Raw genomic sequence first — 19,608 nt, 5'->3', positions numbered from 1 at the left:
GGTAGAATCTTCACCATTCGAGGTAGCTGAATCTTCACCTTCATTCATTGATTTGCATATATGAGGAATTTCTTGCATCCCACCCATTGCTTGAGCTATCCACTGCATTTCACAACTACCTATGCTTTGTCGTTCCTAGGTCATCAGAAGTCTTTTAATGTTGCCCCCATGCCTCGGTTGTCGATGTTCAGTCTTCCCCTTTCGCCACCATGAATTCTATACGCCCAGGAGGGCAATCGGCCTCTATTTCTCTTTTCTCTCTCTCCCACCCTGCCCCTACCATGGCACTAGGACATATACATAGCGAAGAATGAGCTTACCAGTTCTAGGGAGGTATCTAGTAGAGGAAGCAGATATGCTTAAGTCTGAGAGCATACTATACTGCAGTTATACTATGCTCTCAGACTTAGGCATATCTGCATTTCCTTTCACATTTATGAATGTGTGTGAGAGTCATCTTGAACCAGTTCTAGGGAGGTATCTAGTAGAGGAAGCTTCATAACATTACAGTTTGTGTTAATATGTTCCAAACATATATGTAAATAAAAAATTGACAAATATAGCTCAATTTTGAAATGCTTTAATGTTTCTAGAACATGTTAGTGTATGCTTTCATCATGGAAAAACATAATGTAGTTGATCAAGACTGATGTAACAAAGTTGTATCTTTGAATGCCTTGTTCCTTGATTATAGATCTATGCTCAATTGATTGGAATTGCTTGATTGAAAAATTGGTAGATGTGGGTTGGAGTTTATAAGGGTTTGAAATGAGAAATAGACTTGTATCTATATGCAGCTTGCACCTTTTCAAATTGAACTTTTGGAAAAGTCCAAATTTGGAGAGAAAATTCCTACTATTTGTGAATTCAACATTCATCTTTCAAATTTTAGGTCCAATTTCCATGAATAAGGGTTCCCAAGACCCTAGTCCTAAAAAATTGAGCCATGAGGAACATCATGAGTAAGGGAATGAACCAAATTTATGGAAACATTCTGAAACCTAAGTACAATTAGGCATAAATAAGGCACAACCACTAAAGTGAGTCCAAACCTAGTGTATATTTACAAAGAGATACAACTTATGATGCAATATTTAGCCCCCTCTTAGCAAGAGTATGAAATTATGCTCATGTACTCTTGGGAAAATATGGAGAAACCAAATATTTTGAAACCAAGATATTGAAGAGTCAAGATGACTACAAGTGTGGAAAGATGGTAGCTCCCAAGACTTATGATATTATCAATCTACAATATTGATATAAAAGGGAAGTACAAAGTGAGTAATATGAGTAACATTGGTAACACACATAGAGCATGCAAAACACAAAGTTATGACATTTATAACTAGTTAGATTCATATAATCTCACTAGGAACCATATAAAAAAGACAAGGCATAGAAGGGGGGTATAAGTCGCCACTTTTTTTTTTTTTGAAAACAGGTAAACCTAAACTTCAAAGAGCTATTTGAAGGTCATGCACTCAAAACTAGGAGTTGAGAAAAGAATAAGAATTGTAGTACTATGAATCTAGTTTCTAAACTATTATTTTTTTTAAAAATTGGATAATATTAAAAGGGTCAAACCTTTCACGCACGAAAAACTATTCCTGATTTTTTCAGAAAAAATATAACATAGCTGTTTTTGTGCACTGCACAAAATATATAGTTAGATTTAGTATTTTGCAAAACCCTTTGGTAGGATGATAGGTAAGAGTGAGATCTAGAAGTTGTGTATTTTTTTGTAATTTTCCGTTGAGTATTTTATTTTTTATGATTTTTGGAAGTGACCGCATCCTGAAATTTTGGTACTTGTTCGTGCATTGGGCATAACTTGCATCAAAATAATCAAAAATGCAATTTTTTTTTTAAAAAGTGTATAGAATCTAGTGTAGAACAATAATATATAATTTATTTTGAATTTGGTCAAGTATATCAAAAGTTATTAAAAAAATGGTAGACATATGTCTGTGAGGACTGTCAAGGCACTGATAAAGAAAATTAAAGTTAACTATGCTAATGTTGTCCAAAACTAGAAAAAATTTTATGGTCAGAAAACTAAGAAGATGTGTGAGATTGTGGTGGTAATTTTAGAGATACCCACTTGATCATTTGTAAACTTGATGACGATGAAGTCAAGAAATCATGGTGGAGGATGAAAAAATGTGTAAAGGAACAAAAAAGAGGGAAAAATGGGCTTGCAAGCCTTGGGGTCATTTTCCAACCCTCTTACCAAGCCAAAACCTGCACGGGTTTTGAAAAACCAAAAGTACTATTCGTAGTTCTAAATAACCCGTATGGGTTATGTAAAACTAGATTTTTTTTTTGTTTCACAAAACCCGTACAGGTTATGAAGAACTAAAAACATTTTTTTTTGTTTCACAAAATCCGTATGGGTTATGAAGACATAATAATGTATGCTTGTAAACTTAGCATTTACTACACATGTTTTAGACATACCTAGATAATATGTGTTTATGTATGTATATATGCATATCTATAGTTATATATGTTGGCAAATGCACACTCCAATGAGATATTGTAGGTGATTAAGGGTTTTGTCATTGATGGAAACCTTGCAATCATATGTTACCAGCAAGACAATTTACCGGCACTAGCAATGACAGACTCTACACTGGCACACAGAGCAACAACAGTGAAAGGAAGTATATCGGCACCCAAGCCGACAAGAATTTTGTTTATAATATATTTTGTAATTAATTGTAAAATCATTGTAAGCCGACTTGGAAAGTTGTAAAATGACTCATATATGTATGAAATCATTATAGAACATTTTGTAAGGAATTGGATAGGCGAAATAAGGCAAACCTAATATGCAAATTATAGGTTAAGGGTTTATGTATGAAGCAGAGCTAAAACCAGTACTGGATCTGGCATAGGAGATGCTATTTTGAAGCAGTACAAGACATTGGATTTGCATAATCCATTTTGTAAGTCAGTGAGACTTCCCATTTTGTAATTGAGCAGTGAGCTCTAGGCACTTGGCCTTCCTGCATGTGTAGGCCCCTATTGTAAGAGTAATATTTACTTATTGGCCAGTAAGAGAATATTGTGGGTCACAAATCCCACCGAGGTTTTTCCCACACCGTGTTTCCTCATTAAACTACTGTGTTATGGTGTGTTTTCTTGTGGTTGTTGTTATTCTTGTTTACTACACTATTTCTGTTTACCAGTACACAATATTGATATGGTTTTCATGTTTTAATTCAATTAAATTAACTAACCGGTAAGACACTGATTCACCCCCCCCTCTCAGTATCTTTGGGAATCCTAACAATTGGTATCAGAGCCCGGTCCTCTATTTTCAGAAGCCTAATAGCTTGAGGAAGATCTTGACACTGGTAGAGATGGAAAACTTGATGAAGCAATTAGAAGTAGCTCTCTCAAACTATGATACAGAAAAGTTGAAAAATATCAAACTTGAAGATGATCTAAAGGCTGCACAGGATATTATTCAAGCACTTCAAGAAAATCTTACCATTGCAAGAAACAAGAGAAGAGAACTTTATGAAAAGATGCAAAATGAGAATGATGAAAAGGAAACTCTTAGTGATCTGATGAATTAGCTGAAACAAGAAAACATGACAACAAAGAATGAGATGCAAGATATGACTATGAGATTTTGTAAAGAAATTGAAGATAGAAAGAAGAATGAAGAAGACTTGACTAGAAGACTGAATGATGCTGCAAATGAAAACACAAGACTTAGTTATGAAAATGATATGTTGAAGATAGATCTGATGCATGCACAAAATGACTCGAATGAACTCATGAGACAAAAAGGTATCTTGGAAAGAGAACTGGCTATTGGAAATCAACACAAGGAAAAGTTCAAGAAAAGCTCAGAAGAACTTGGTGACTTGCTGAAAAATCAAAAACCAAATGGTGACACTAATGACCTTGGCTTTGAAGTTGGTGAAAGCTCCGATACTACAAACACACATGAACATAGCAAATCGGTAAGACAACCAAATGCTTATAAATTTAATGGAAAATGCTTTAACTGTAACAAGTATGGTCATAGAGAAAATCAATGTAGATCTAGAAATTATCAGAGCACTAATACACCCACCGGTCAATGCTCCAAATGCAACAAAATTGGTCATAATTCAGAAAATTGCAGAATGAATGTAAGATGTTATGTTTGTGGAAGATTTGGACACTTATCTAATCAGTGTAGAACACAAATCGGCATAGGATATGGGAAAGCTATTCAGAAAAAACAATGTGACAGAAGTTCTTTTGGATTCTATCAAGAAAATAACAGAGTGTAGCTCACAAGAATACAAAGCTATTGATGATACAATCTCAATTTTGAAAATGATAGCACCCAAATGTAATGTGGATAATAAAGATTCTTTGAATCAACTTGACACATTGTCTAAGTATATTACTGACAACATTGTGACAGTTGAACAAATAAATGAGGAAGCATTCAAAGAGAAACTAGAGAAGGAAAAACACAAATTCTTTGAAGAGGAAATAAAGAAGTGCATGAGACAATTTGACACTCTTTTACCAGCACTATGTAATACACTAAAAGAGTTTAAAACTTTGTACAGAGATATATGCAAAACAAACTTTTTGACAGTAGATATAGACAAGAAGATCAGCAAGGTATAGGAAGAAATAAATAAATTAGCTGACAACTTCATTAATTCATCTGAACCATTATCAATTTTTAAGCAGAAAACAACAGGTTTTGAGGAGGAACTTCTAAAATTGGAAAGAGAGCAGGAAATAATAAAAGGAAAGGCAAAAGATATAAAATGGAGACTTAGTCCAAGATTGGACTACCTCGCCTCCTTGAGAAAAGAGATATCTGAGGCTCTAGTTCAAGGACAGAAAACACAGGAACAACAAATGCAACACCTCACCGATACAATTCAGAGGACAGAGGCTGCATTAAAGGATAGTGAACGGTTCACTGAGAGCCTGAATCTGGTATTGGCAGACCTTTTTCAGATTATAACCAACCGGTTACAAGGATGAAGCTGGAAACCACACTCAATTGACACTTTGACAACCTTTGTCATTGATGCCAAAGGGGGAGTAGTGGCAATGATAAAAATAATCGGCAAATGGCTCATCAGCTCAGGGGGAGCACATATTTTTTTTTGGGTACACAATTTTTGGTAAAACAATTCTAGTAGATTCTTTTTGGATGACATTTTTGGATTTTTCTCATGATTGTTGCCATCAATGCCAAAGGGGGAGATTGTTGGAAAATGCACACTCCAATGATATATTGTAGGTGATTAAAGGTTTTGTCATTGATGGCAACCTTGCAATCATATGTTACCGGCAAGACAATTTACCAGCACCAGCAACGACATACTCTACACTGGCACACAGAACACCGACAGTGAAAGGAAGTATACCGACACCCAGGCTGACAGGAATTTTGTTTATAGTATATTTTGTAATTAATTGTAAAATCATTGTAAGCTGACTTGGCAAGTTGTAAAATGACTCATATATGTATGAGATCATTATAGAACATTTTGTAAGGAAGTAGATAGGCGAAATAAGGCAGACCTAATATGTGAATTATAGGTTAAGGGTTTATGTATGAAGCAGAGTTAAAATCGGTACTGGATCTGGCATAGGAGATGCTATTTTGAAGCAGTACAAGACATTGGATTTGCATAATCCATTTTGTAAGTTAGTGAGACTTCCCATTTTGTAATTGAGCAGTGAGCTCTAGGCACTTGGCCTTCCCGCATGTGCAGGACCCTATTGTAAGAGTAATATTCATTTATTGGCTAGTAAGCGAATATTGTGGGTCACAAATCCCACCGAGGTTTTTTGCACACCGGGTTTCCTCGGTTAAACTACTGTGTTATGGTGTGTTTTCTTGTGGTTGTTGTTATTCTTGTTTACTACAATATATACATATATTTATATAGATATATGTATATATGTTTGTATACATGCATGTATCTCTTCTTTTCCTCTCTCTCTCGTCTTACTTCCCCCATCACTATCTTCGTCTATTTGAGCCCTAATTGATTCTCTCGGACCCTATTCTCTCTTCCTCGTTCTCTCTCTACTCTATGTCTCCTCACCCATTTCTCCTCCTAGTTCTCTCTCTCTCTCTCTCCTCTCCTCTCTCATCTCTCTCTCTCTCTCTCTCTCTCTCTCTCTCTCTCTCTCTCTCTCTCTCCTCACTCTTCCAATCTCCCCTCTCCATCCCCGCTCATCTCTCTTCTCCCTCCCCCCTCTCACCCCTCTCAATTTTCCCAATCTCTCTCTCACTCTCTCTCTCATCTCTCACTCACTCTCTCCTCTCTCTCTCTCTCTACTCCTTTCCCAATCTCCCTCCCTCTCTCATCCCCCTCCTATTCTCCCTCTCCCTCACCTTAATCTCCCTCTCTCACCACCCTCTCTACCTCCCCCTCTCCATTTCCCAATCACCCTCTCTCTCTCCCCTCTCCCTCTCCATTCCCCATTATCCGATTCTCAACCCAGCTCTCCCCCTCTCCCCCCCTCTTCTCCCACTCCTCTCCCCCTTCTCTACTCTCCCCCCCTCATCTCTCTCCTCCTCTCTCTCCCTTTCCCTTCCCTTCCCCATCCCTCCTTATCCAATCTCACCTCCTCACCCTCTCTCCCAATTTCTCCTATATCTCTCCCCCTCTATCTTCTTCCCCCTCTCCTTATCCTATTCTCTCCCTATTCTCTCTCTCTCTCTCTCTCTCTCTCTCTCTCTCTCTCTCTCTCCTTTTCCCAATCTCCCACTCTTCATATCCCCTATTCTCTTTCTTACCCCCCTCTCTCTCTCTCTCCTTCCTTTTCCCAATCTCCCTCTCTCCCCCTCTCCTTTTCCCAATCTCTCTCTCTCTCTCTCTCTCTCTCTCTCTCTCTCTCTCTCTCTCTCTCTCCATCCCCCCTCTCTCCTCCCTCTCCCCCTCTCCTTTTCCTAATCTCCCTCTCTCCCTCTCTCCCTCCCTCTCCCCCTCTCCTTTTCCCAATCTCCCTCTCTCTCCCTCTCCCCCTCTCCTTTCCCCAATCTCCCTCTCCCTCTTCCTCTCTCCCAATTTCTCCTCTATCTCTCCCCCTCTCTCTCCCTCCCCCTCTCCTTATCCTATTCTCTCCCTCTTCCTATCTCTCTCTCTCTCTCTCTCTCTCTCTCTCTCTCTCTCTCTCCCCCTCTCTCCCTCTCTCCTTTTCCCAATCTCCCTCTCTCTCTCCCTCTCTTTATCCTATTCTCCCCATCTCCACCATCCCTCTCCCTCTCCCTCTCTCCCAATTTCTCCTCTATCACTCTCTCTCTCTCTCTCTCTCTCTCTCTCTCTCTCTCTCTCTCTCTCTCTCTCTCTCTCTCTCCTTTTCCCAATCTCCCTCTCTCTCCCTCTCTTTATCCTATTCTCCCCATCTCCACCATCCCTCTCCCTCTCTCTCTCTCTCTCTCTCTCTCTCTCTCTCTCTCTCTCTCTCTCTCTCTCTCTCCCCTCCCTCCCTCTCTCCCTCTCCCTCTCTCCCCCTCTCCCCCTCTCATTTCCCCAATCTCCCTCTCTCTCTCTCTCTCTCTCTCTCTCTCTCTCTCTCTCTCTCTCTCTCTCTCTCTCCCTCTCTCCCACTCTCCTTTTCCCAATCTCCATCTCTCTCCCTCTCTCCCTCCCTTCCTCTCTCCCTCTCTCCCTGTCCTTTTCCCTCCCTCTCCCTCCCTCTCTCCATCTCCCCCTCTCCTTTTCCCAATCTCGCTTTCTCTCTCTCTCTCCCCCTCTCCTTTCCCCAATCTCCTTCTCTCTCCCTCTCCCTCTCCCCCTCTCCTTTTCCCAATCTCACTCTCTCCCTCTCCCTTCCTCTCTCCCTCTCCCTCTCTCCTTTTCCTAGTTCTACATAGCCCATACAGGTTGTGTCGAGTTGTATTGAGACCTCTCAAACTCATTTATTTAGCAGTCGTTGTATTGATTTTGGCATTATCCTTCTATAAAATGTAGGTACCTTATCAAAAATTCTAATGCCTAGTTGTTTGAGGACTTTGAGACACATAGACATATTCTTCATTACTCAAACCTTCTTGTTGCAACAAATATTCATTTGATTAAATATCATGGTAGACCTCTTAACAAGGATTTGTGGAAAGTTCATGAATCAGACCACGAGGCAATACTTGAGACACTAAGGGTTAGAGCTGATCCAGAAGGTTCACTTGTTTGATTTTGGGTCATCTAGAAGAATAATTCTACAATATGGTAGAATAATTTTGACAATTTGTTATATCTTTTGTGAAACGTTGAAACTTTGCTTTTTTGGATGTGGTCTACATGCATATGAGTTGTAATGTGCATATGCAGATGCCAAATTTTGTATATAAAAACATCAATGAGTTGTAATGTGCATATCTAGATGCTAAATTTTGTATAAAAAAACAACAATGAGTTGTAATGTGCATATCTAGATGCTAAGTTTTGTATAAAAAAACAACAACGAGTTGTAATTTGCATATTTAGATGCAAAAATTTGTAAATATAAACAGTAATGAGCTTGATCGTTTATATAAGATGCCAAATTTTATATATGAAAGTGTCCATGGGGCTGATTTGCAAATTTTGAGAGCCCAAATTTGTACCATTTGATTATAAATACATTTGTAATAAACTTGTATCATTTGATTATAAATAATTGAGTTTGATTTTGACATATGTTAAATAACTTGCAAATGGGTATCTGAATATGCAAATTTTTTTCCAAGTGTTTTGGGAAAGTTTTGAGTTATTATTGAATTACCCGATTTGAAGGGCTAGTAGGAATAGTCCGAATCCGAGATAGGATTTTTTAGGCAGAGAAAACATGACCCCATAGGTTCAAATGGATTGTCCATAAGTGTCGTGGTCTCTGAGTTACACTACGTCTAAGTTTGATCATTTTTTTTCACTTTGAGCACTCAAGGGAAAACGTCGCTATAGGGTGGCTCGTAACGATCAGACGTCTTGGGGAGTGAGACAAAGGAACACCTAGTGTAAACCCGACCACCTGGATGTGCTCGTGCTGACGGTTCGTTCCCACGGCAAGTAGAACGAAAGATGCACTATTTTGCCACCTCTCACTAACGGTTTTTGATGCGACAGAAAAAATCTCACCACAAGAAAATGGAATTGAGTTGCTTGAAACTGAGATAGGATTTTTTAGGAAGCAACAACACGAGCCCATAGTTTCAAATGGATCATCCATAAGTGCCACGGTCTCCGAGTTACGGGATGTCAGTTTGACCATTTTTTCCACTTTGAGCGCTCAAGGGAAAATGTCGCTATGAGGTGGCTTGTAATGATCAGACGTCTTGGGGAATGAGACAAGGGAGTACCTAGCATAAACCCAACCACCTAGATGCACTCACACTGATGGTTCGTTCCCACGACAAGCAGAACAAAAGATGCACTATTTTGCTACCTCTCATTGACAGTTTTTGATGCGACAGAAAAATCTCACCACAAGAAAACAGAATCGAGTTTCCCGAAACCGAGATAGGATTTTTTAGGCAGAGACAACATGATCCCATAGGTTCAAATGACTCATCCATAAGTTCCACGATCTCCGAGTTACGGGACGTCAAAGTTTGACCATTTTTTCCACTTTGAGCGCTCAAGGGAAAACGTCGCTACGAGGTGGCTCGTAACGATCAGACGTCTTGGGGAGTGAGACAAGGGACACCTAGTGTAAACCCAACCACTTGGATGCACTCACATTGATGGTTCATTCCCACGATAAGCAGAACGAAAGATGCACCATTTTGCCACCTCTCACTGACGGTTTTTGACGATTTTTGATGCGACAAAAAAAATATCACCATAAGAAAATGGAATCGAGTTGCCCAAAACCAAGATAGGATTTTTTAGGTAGAGACAACACAACTCCATAGGTTTAAACGAATCATCCATAAGTGCCACGATCTACGAGTTACGAGACGTCAAAGTTTGACCATTTTTTCCACTTTGAGCACTTAAGGGAAAACGTCGCTACGAGGTGGCTCGTAATGATCGGACATCTTGGGGAGCGAGACAAGGGAACACTTAGCGTAAACCTGACCACCTAGACATGCTCGCGCTGACGGTTCATTCCCATGACAAGCAGAATGAAAGATGCACTATTTTGTCACCTCTCACTGACGGTTTTTGACAGTTTTTTATGCGACAGAAAAAATCTCACCACAAGAAAACTGAATCAAGTTGCCCAAAACCGAGATAGGATTTTTTAGGAAGTGAGAACATGACCCCATAGGTTCAAATAGATCATTCATAAGTGCCACGGTCTCTGAGTTACGCTACGTCAAAGTTTGACCATTTTTTCCACTTTGAGCGCTCAAGGGAAAATGTCGCTACGAGGTGGCTTGTAACGATCAGATGCCTTGGGGAGAGATACAAGGGAACACCTAGCGTAAACCCAACCACTTGGATGTGCTCGCGCTGGTAGTTCATTCCCACGACAAGCAGAACGAAAGATGCACTATTTTGCCACCTCTCACTGACGGTTTTTTACAGTTTTTGATGCGACAGAAAAAATCTCACCACAAGAAAATGGAATCGAGTTGCCCGAAACCAAGAGAGGATTTTTTAGGTAGTGACAACATGACCCCATAGGTTCACATGGATCATCCATAAGTGCCACGGTCTCTGAGTTACGGGACGTCAAAGTTTGGCCATTTTTTCCACATTGAGCGCTCAAGGGAAAACGTCGCTACAAGGTGGCTCGTAACGATCAGACGTCTTGGGGAGTGAGACAAGAGCACACATAGCGTAAACCTGACCACCCATATGTGCTTGCACTAATGGTTCATTCCCATGACAAGTAGAACGAAAGATGCACTATTTTGCCACCTCTCATTGACAATTTTTGATGGTTTTTGATGCGACAGAAAAAATCTCACCACAAGAAAACAAAATCGAGTTGCCTGAAACCGAGATAGGATTTTTAAGGCAGAGACAACATGACCCCATTGGTTCACACGGATCATCCATAAGTGCTTCAACTCTTCTTTTATAGGTGATTTGGATGAATAGGTGTGTCTCTTACCCTAAGGCCGACTTGTTATGGAGTAAAATTTAAATGAAAACCTTACCTAAGCTGACTCATCCTTAGATAAATTTCAAATCTGCTTTGTGTGCTCAAATCTTGTCTTAATTGGTTCTTGAACTGATGAACTTCACTCCATAAGAATGAGTTTATGAAATAATAACTTCACTCCAATCTCTTCATGCACGAAGGACTCAAAGCAAATTCACTCAATCAAAATACACAATATCAACATTACCGGTATCAATACTTGGGTATACACAATATGAGCAATAGATAGTTTAAAAGTATACGCCATATGAGTTACAAGTAATGAACAAATTGGATCACATTTCAAGACTTATACACAATGAACAAATTTGATCACATTTCAATAGCAAATAACTAAGTTTCATGAATATCATGTTTCATATATATCAGTGAACAAATTGGATCGAATATCAAGTTTCATATATATCAAAATGAACAATAATCATGTACATATATAAAAAAATGGCACAGATGCCAAATCAATAATAGTTACAAAAATGTGGCATGTGCCATGTCTGTCAAAGTCGATATATACATATACAAATGGTGAATATATAAAAAATTGGTCCTTCAATGACCACAACTATAACTATATGTCTCTATCAGTATCTATGACTGTGGCGGATCATCAAAATCGAGCCTCTTCGAAGTAGCACGTGGCTCTGCAGGTGGCTGCACAAGGACAATTCAAATGTCAAATCGGATATATTTTCTCAATATAACATCAAAATAACTAAATACTAAACTCTAAATTGTTTGAAGTTGAAATGTTGATTACCTCATCTCTATCTTCTGCTATTCGGTGAGGCTAAGGATCTGTGGGATGTCCTGAAGGAGGCTGTAACTGGTAAAACAACATTAATACATGTTAACGACATATATGTCAAATAACACATAATAACTAAAAATGAATAGACTAGAAAACTAAAGCATACCGAAGCCTTAGATGGATGTGTTGTGGTCGTAGGAGGCAAAGTCACAAATGAATCAGTTACGACCATTTCCTATATCCATGGTAAGTGATCCAAAAGGAGTTAACTAGACGGTTTCAACTCCATTGTGCACTTAGTGAAAAGGAGTTGATCTAAGACAAACATACCTTTTGCCTTGGTCGTGTTGGATCCTCTAATATACTTGTAGGAATTCTACTGAAATGGAATGGTAGAATAACAGTAGGAAGTTTGGAAGGGGCCTGTAATGGTTTAAAGACAATCATACAAGTTAATAACCCAAAGTTATTGACAAACTAGATAAAACAAATATTTTTAACATATGTAGAAAAAATGCACACTGAAGCCTCGTATAGTTCTCTTGTAACCTTAAGAGGCCTAGTCGAATCTGATGCAGCTATTACCATTTCCTATATGAAAAATGATAACATATGATATAGACATAAAAGGATTTAGTTATTTTGAACAAGCAAGAATGCAATCCAAAGTGAATATGAAGATATCACCTCTTCCCTCTGCTGAACCTCATCGACATCAGGTGCATTGATTAATTCTGTAAACCCCATATGTTTCTATATATAGAACAAATAAATTAAGTGCATTTATCAATATCTACATATACATTTTTAATAATAATACATTTCAACAATTGAATTTAAATTGTAGTGAATTACCTTTTGTCATTTGGGTGTCTGAGAGGATATCTTTTTCTGCCTCGGATGGCTTTCTCACACGAGATGTCTTCGAGGCAGGTGGGGTAAACTAATGGAAAAAAAACAACATAAGGGAAAAGAGCATGCATTTAATATATCACTTAAGTAAAAAATATATAAATCTAAATGGTACCGTATAGCTATCTTGGCCAAAGTCAATGGCTGAAAGCGTGATATCATCAAGTTGAGACATCTCAGCCACTGATAAGCCCTGCAAAATATCAAGTAATGATACATATAATCAACAAAATATATTTTGAATCCAATTTATTATTATATTTTTAACAAATTTACAAATCTTTACCTCTGGTGGCGAAACTACTTGTGACCGTGGAGTCGACTGAACAACATGTGGTGTACTCCCACCACCTATTGCACCTTGCAATGCATTTTATTTATATGTCACTTTAAATTGTTCTAAAAATAAAAATTCATTTCTTTTTATAAGATTTAGTCACTTAGTTCTGATTGATTGAAAAATAGGTTTTACGGACCCAAAACCATTACAACATAGTTAGAAATAAAGCTGAGAAAATAGAGTCCACATACAGATCGACTGGTCAAAAGACCAGTGAACAGAAAAAATAGCTAAACAACAAAAAATAGCAAAGAACCCAAGGAGACACTACATAGTAATTTTCTTAAGCAGATCCTCTGCCTTTGTCACCAGCTCATCATAGGTCGCCCCAACTTCTTTTAGCTCCTCCAGGTCCTTATTCACTTTCTTTTCCTTCCTCTTCCCACGGGTGCGGGTTCTGGGACCCTGGGCTTCCCCTGTTCCTTCTACATCTAGGTCAATTTCTTGGATTTCCTTTTTGTCATCAAGCTTGCTAATGAGGGTATGGGTGTTGTTGGCTGAGATTTTCAAAATGCTGAGGCTCTACTCCGCAATGTTCTTGAGGCACTCCTCTATCTTGTCCACTTTGGCGACTGTGTCCGAGAGCATTTTTTCACTAGTTTCCTCCAGGGTTTTTCTGTCCTGTATCTCCTTTTCAATTTTCTCAAACCGAGGATTAAAGGCATCTTTGATGTCTTCTGCTTTAGCAATTGTGTTCTTTAGATCCTCGATATAATTGGCCATAGTGTTCCTCTCTCCAATGTTAATAGTCTCCAGGATCAGGACTCTGTTGCAGAGTTTTTTGTACTCATCTGCATTTTTCTTATTCCCATCAATAAGCCATTCTATGGTTTTCATAAAACCATTCAAGGCCTCGGGAGGAGGGCTAGAAGAGGGAGTCACTTTTCCAGGGGTTATCTGTTCATCTTTAGAGATATGGAGGGCATAAATAGTGTCTGCGGCCCTGAGAGTCTCCTCCATAGTCTCCATATCCAGGCTGTGTTCAGCTTCCAGGGTCCTTGTTTGCTTGTCATCTTTCGGTTCCTTGCCAGTCTCCTCCGGATCTTTGCCAGTCTTCTCTATTTTCTTTTGCTTCTTCCTGGTCTGGGCTTGGTTCTTACTTTTTTTCTTCATCACCCCCTTAGGGTTCTTCTTCTCCTCAGGGAAATCAGAGTACTCTTCTTCCGAAGAAATACTAATCAAGGTTTTGCTTTGAGGTTTTTTGCTCTTAGAAGAAGAGGGTCTTGATTTCCTCTTCTTACTACTCTCATACTCTGAGTCATCAGAGCTTTCCTCATTATCAGTCGAGGAATCATTGTCTGATTCCTCCTCCTCCGAGAAATCAAAATCAGACATTTCTTCTTCCGAATCCACAGAGAGCTGCCTCTGGTTGATTTTACTGGCCTTTAAATGGTCATAAATGAGGACCATAAGTCCCTGGTGCATTGCAGTATCACCTCGAGGATTTTCTTTATAGGCTTTTAGGGAGGCATTCATAGAATAGAGCAAGAAGTAAGGGAAATTCACCTTATCATTATGCCTAAAATGATTTAACAAGACAAAATGATACCCATATACTTTCGTAAACCTACCATCTAGAGTTATATACCTCATTAAAACAAAGAGAATTTCCCACCAGGATTTTGCAAAAGCCCTAGGTGGGTAATAGGTTTTACTCAACTTTACTAGTCTTTTATTCTCTTTCTTAGTGACCAGGTACCTTTCAATGGTTTCCCTGCTGACCTTCCTGTCTCTATAGAAGTTGCAGCCCTCCCTGTTGAGACCCGTAGCTTTAGCTATTAATTCTTCGTCAATTTCCACCAGTTGGTCACCCATTTTAAGCATGCCCTTCTTCCAATTTTTGCAGAAGAAGCTAGTTATCTTTCCATCATGGCCATGGAGTCTCTTAATGAAGCTCGAAAGACCACCCTTATGCAAAATTTCCCACACCTCTTCTTTCTGTTTCCAGTCCTTGCAACTGCTTGGCTCATATCTTCTCCTATTTCCGCCCATGGTGTCGTTTCTCACAACCAAGTTTAGATTATAGAACTGGTGAAACAAAGAGCTATTCAGAGTTAAAACAAAAACCCAGAAAGCATGTGTAGCATTAATGATCTGATGGGTTATAAAACATGTTCTGTTGGCTTTGATGTTGTGATGAGTAATAACCTCATTATAGAAGTAACTCGAAGTGCTTACTTCAGTACTTATCATAATTGACCTGTCAATCAAGAGTCTTTAGGGTACTTTGATATCTTTCATTAATTATGATTTGTCTAACATCTTCAGGGAGACCTCTCTCACCTATCCACGTGGTGATAGTCTCATTCTTAACCGCCACGTTTGTGGCCCAATCAGCAGAACAGTTGACCTCCCGATAGATATGGGATATGTGGCATTTTTTGAAGGTTCTAATGATTTCAATAGCAGAAAAAATTATATTGTGAATCGACCAAGAGGGATTTAAGGTCCCATTGAGACACTTAATTATATTATTGGAGTCCCCTTCTATCCAAAGATAGGGACAGTTCCATTTCTTGGCTAGAATAATACCTTGAAGGGTTCGCATAGCTTCCGCTTTATGATTAGTTTGAGTGCCAATAGGGATCGCAATCATACCTTTGCAAATGCCTCTGTAGTCTCTGAGAATAGCTCCACAGCCTGAGGGACCTGGGTTTCCTTTGGCTACTCCATCAAAATTGATTTTAAGCCATCCTTGGGGAGGGGTTTGCCATTTAACTTCAAGCCTTTTATTGTAGCTAAGATTATGACCATCAGTGATCTTCATATTCCAAGCTCTTAAGATGTTTGACTCCAAGGAGTTATTAGAGTAACAAGAGACCTCCATGGTTCCCATGTTTTCCTGAATAGCCCTTTGAATTTTCTAAAAAACAATGTCTTGATTTAAGGACACATCCCTGAATATTCGGTTGTTTCTTTCCTTCCAAAGACCCCACAAAATGTGTGGAAGAGAGAGCTGCCACATACATCTCAGAAAAGAGTTGGTCCAATTAATTTGCTAGGAAGAGAACAAATCTCTGATGTTACTGGGAAACACCCAAGCTAGACTAAAGCTCTTGAGGAAGCTTTCCCAAATAGAGGTTGAGAAAGAACGGTGGAGGGCAAGATGGTCCATTGACTCTTCCTCTTGAAAGCACAACACACACCTGTTTGGAAGGGAAAAACCTCTGCATTTAAGGTTGTCAACAGTAAGGATCTTATTTTGGAGAATAGTCCAGAAGAACAAATTGATTTTGGGAGTGAGACCTTTTAACCAAGCTTTAGACCAGAAGGGATTCATAGGAGGGGAGGGGGAAAGGATACAATACATCGAAGACACAGTAAAAATACCTTTGGGGTTATATTTCCAGATCAAGGAATCCTCTTCCTTATTCAGCCAAAAAGCAGATGATGGGGTTTTGAGCTTAGAGAGACTGGGATGAATACTATCAATGTTCTTCCAGTTGTTCCCATCCCAGTAATCTGCCACTAAGGTACCAAAAGAGCTAATACAAGAGGGGGCATGGGAAGCCCACTCATAGAAATCCATAAGGGGTTTGTTAAAAAGCCAGGGATCCTCCCAGAATCTAACTTTTCTACCATTTCCAAGTTTCTATGTCACACCTTTAGCAATCACATCTTTACATTTAGAAACATGGTTCCAGATATGGGATCCATTTATGCTAAGATCCGAATTAAGAAAAGAAGAAAGAGAAGAGGACAGAAGAGAATACTTACTTCTCCAAATTTTGCACCATTCAGAATCAAAGTGAAACCATCTCCAAGATTGTTTAGACAAGAGAGCTTCATTTAAAGTGTGAATCCTCCTGAGCCCCAGACCACCTTTGCTTTTTGGCTTGCAGACCTGATTCCATGCCACCAAGGACATTCTTTTCTTTTCCTCAACCCCATACCATAGGAATCTTCTTTGAATTTTCTCAATAGCTTTAGTGTACTTGACTAGAATTTTGAATAGGCTAAGAGCATAAATGGGGATACTTTGAAGAGTAGCCTTAAGGAGAAGGAGCTTACCAGCTTGACTTAAAAGAGCCCCTTTCCAACCTGCAAGTTTTTTGTGAAATTTATCAACCAGCGAACTCCAATAGGAGTCAGGAGGGGCAATCCCCATGGGGAGACCAAGGTAGGTAGCAGGAAGGTCAGCAATCTTACACTCCAGAATTCTGTTGATCCTTTGTTGTCTTCTCTCTGGGGTATTAATGAAAAAGACATCACTTTTGGCCCAATTAATAAGCTGCCCCATGGCAGAAGCATATTTACACAAGGTACTCTTCAGAACTTTAGCTTTTGAGATGCTTGATTCCCCCATAATTATTGTATCATCAACAAACTGCTGGTGTGAACAAATAAGGTCAGCAGAAGAAGGTTGGAGGCCCTTAAAGGATCCTTTTTGTACCAAGTTTTCCATGGTCCGACCAAAGCATTCTGCCATAATAATGAAAAGGATGGGGGAGATAGGATCTCCTTGCCTAAGACCTCTCGAAGCTTGGAAAAAAGATTAAGGAGAACCATTGACAAGAACAGCAAAGGATGCAGTAGTGGTAAGTTGGGAGAAAAGATCCACAACTCTTGGGGCAAACCTAAAGGAAGTACGAACTTTCTGAAGAAGAGACCAGTCAACCCTATCATAGGCTTTGGAGGGGTCGAGCTTAAGGATGAGACCCTGCTTCTTCACTTTAACAAGAGAGTGAATATTCTCATGAACAATAATAATGGAATCAAGAATCTGTCTTCCAAGAACAAACCCATTCTGCTGGTGTTTAATTAAAGCCGGGAGAATAGACAAGAGTCTAGAAGTCAGGACCCTAGATATGATATTGTAAAAGGAGTTGCAGAGGCTAATAGGTCTAAACGTGTCCAAAGAATCAACACCTTGAATCTTGGGGATGAGAGCAATAAAAGTACCATTGATTTCCTTCAAGAGTTTTCTAGCCCCAAAGAATTCCTTAACCCCATTAGCAACATCAGTCCCGATAATGTCCCAAAACTCTTGAAAAAAGAGCATTGGGAAACCATCAGGACCAGGAGCTTTGTTTCCATCAAAGGAGAAAACAACATTTTTTATTTCTAAGATGGAAGGAATGGAAGAGAGAAAGACATTATTTTGGGCATCAATGAGACGAGGAATGTTCTGAAGAAAAGAGGACTAAGCTTCAGCATCCAGACTTTGATCCCTCGTTAGGAGGTCCGAGAAATACCTCTTAGCTTCATTCCTTATTTCATCTTCCTTGACCAGCTCCCCACTATCCACAACTAACTTGTTCATCCTGTTGGCTGCTTTATGTTTGATGGTTGACATATGGAAGAATCTTGTATTCCTATCCCCTTCCTTGAGCTAAATGCATCTCAATCTCTGCTTCCAGAACATTTCCTCTTTAGCAATAATGTCATGGTATTTCTTAAGAATCTCATTCTCCTCAGCAATAAAAATAGTGTTGAAACCATCCTTCTGGATCTGGTCCTATATTTCTTTAAGGTTTTCCTGAATTTTACTCTTGGCCTCAAATATATTCCCAAAGTTGTTCTTATTCTAGATTCGAATGTTGTCCTTCACACTTTTGAGCTTCTTAACCACTTTAAACATTGCCATTCCCTCAACTTGGATACTCCACCATTTTTGAATATATTTTTTAATGTCGGGGTGAAGGGTCCACATTTTTTCAAATCTAAAGAGATAGTTTTTCCTTCTATTGATCAGATCAGCATTGAAGGTGATTGGAAAGTGATCGGAACCAACCTGGATATGTGCAGACAAAGAATAGAAATACTGATTGTACCAGTCATCAGAAATAAGAGTTCGGTCAAGGCGCACTTGAATAAGGTCATTACCATTTCTTCTATTTGTCCAAGTGAAATAACAACCCTATATCTCCAAATCATTAAGAGCTTGGGAATAAATAAAATCCATGAGGGCCATCCTACTTTCCAGCTGAGGAGGACTGCCTCCAAATTTTTCCTCCTCTTTCAAAGGCGTATTGAAATCCCCCATAACCATCCAACTAAGATTTTTGAAGCTTTCCCTAGCCTGTCTAATCCTTTTCAAAAAGAGTTTCTAGCCTTTAAGGTATTAGGAGCATAAATGTTTGTGAGAACCCATGAAGAACCATCTTTAAGATGCTCAAATTTAATACAAGAAAAATTACTTTCCTGAATAATGACCTGGCCTTTAACAATGTTAAGATTACAAATGGTTGCAATGCCTCCAGAAGCACCCTCAGAACTTCCCCCACTAATATTACCATTTTTGAAGAACTTCAAAGATTCAACTTTTTCTCTACTCATTTTGGTTTCTTGAATAAGAAAAATGTCAGGATTGTTATCTCTTATCATATTCCTAATAATATCATGTTTATGGGGATTGTTTAGACCCCTTATGTTCCAAGAAATTATCTTCATAGCTACTTACCAATTCCCAGCTCCTTGAGAGTTTTTTGAGTTCCATCTGCTATGTTCTTTTTGGCCTCCATATCTCTAACTTTGTGGTTAGAGGGTCATCCTGGGGAAGAGGAGACATATCCCACATCAACTT

The sequence above is a fragment of the Cryptomeria japonica genome, chromosome 3 (assembly GCF_030272615.1).
Source record: "Cryptomeria japonica chromosome 3, Sugi_1.0, whole genome shotgun sequence".
NCBI lineage: Eukaryota > Viridiplantae > Streptophyta > Pinopsida > Cupressales > Cupressaceae > Cryptomeria > Cryptomeria japonica.
The sequence above is the reverse complement of the archived record's forward strand: the minus strand, read 5'-3'. Positions refer to the sequence as shown.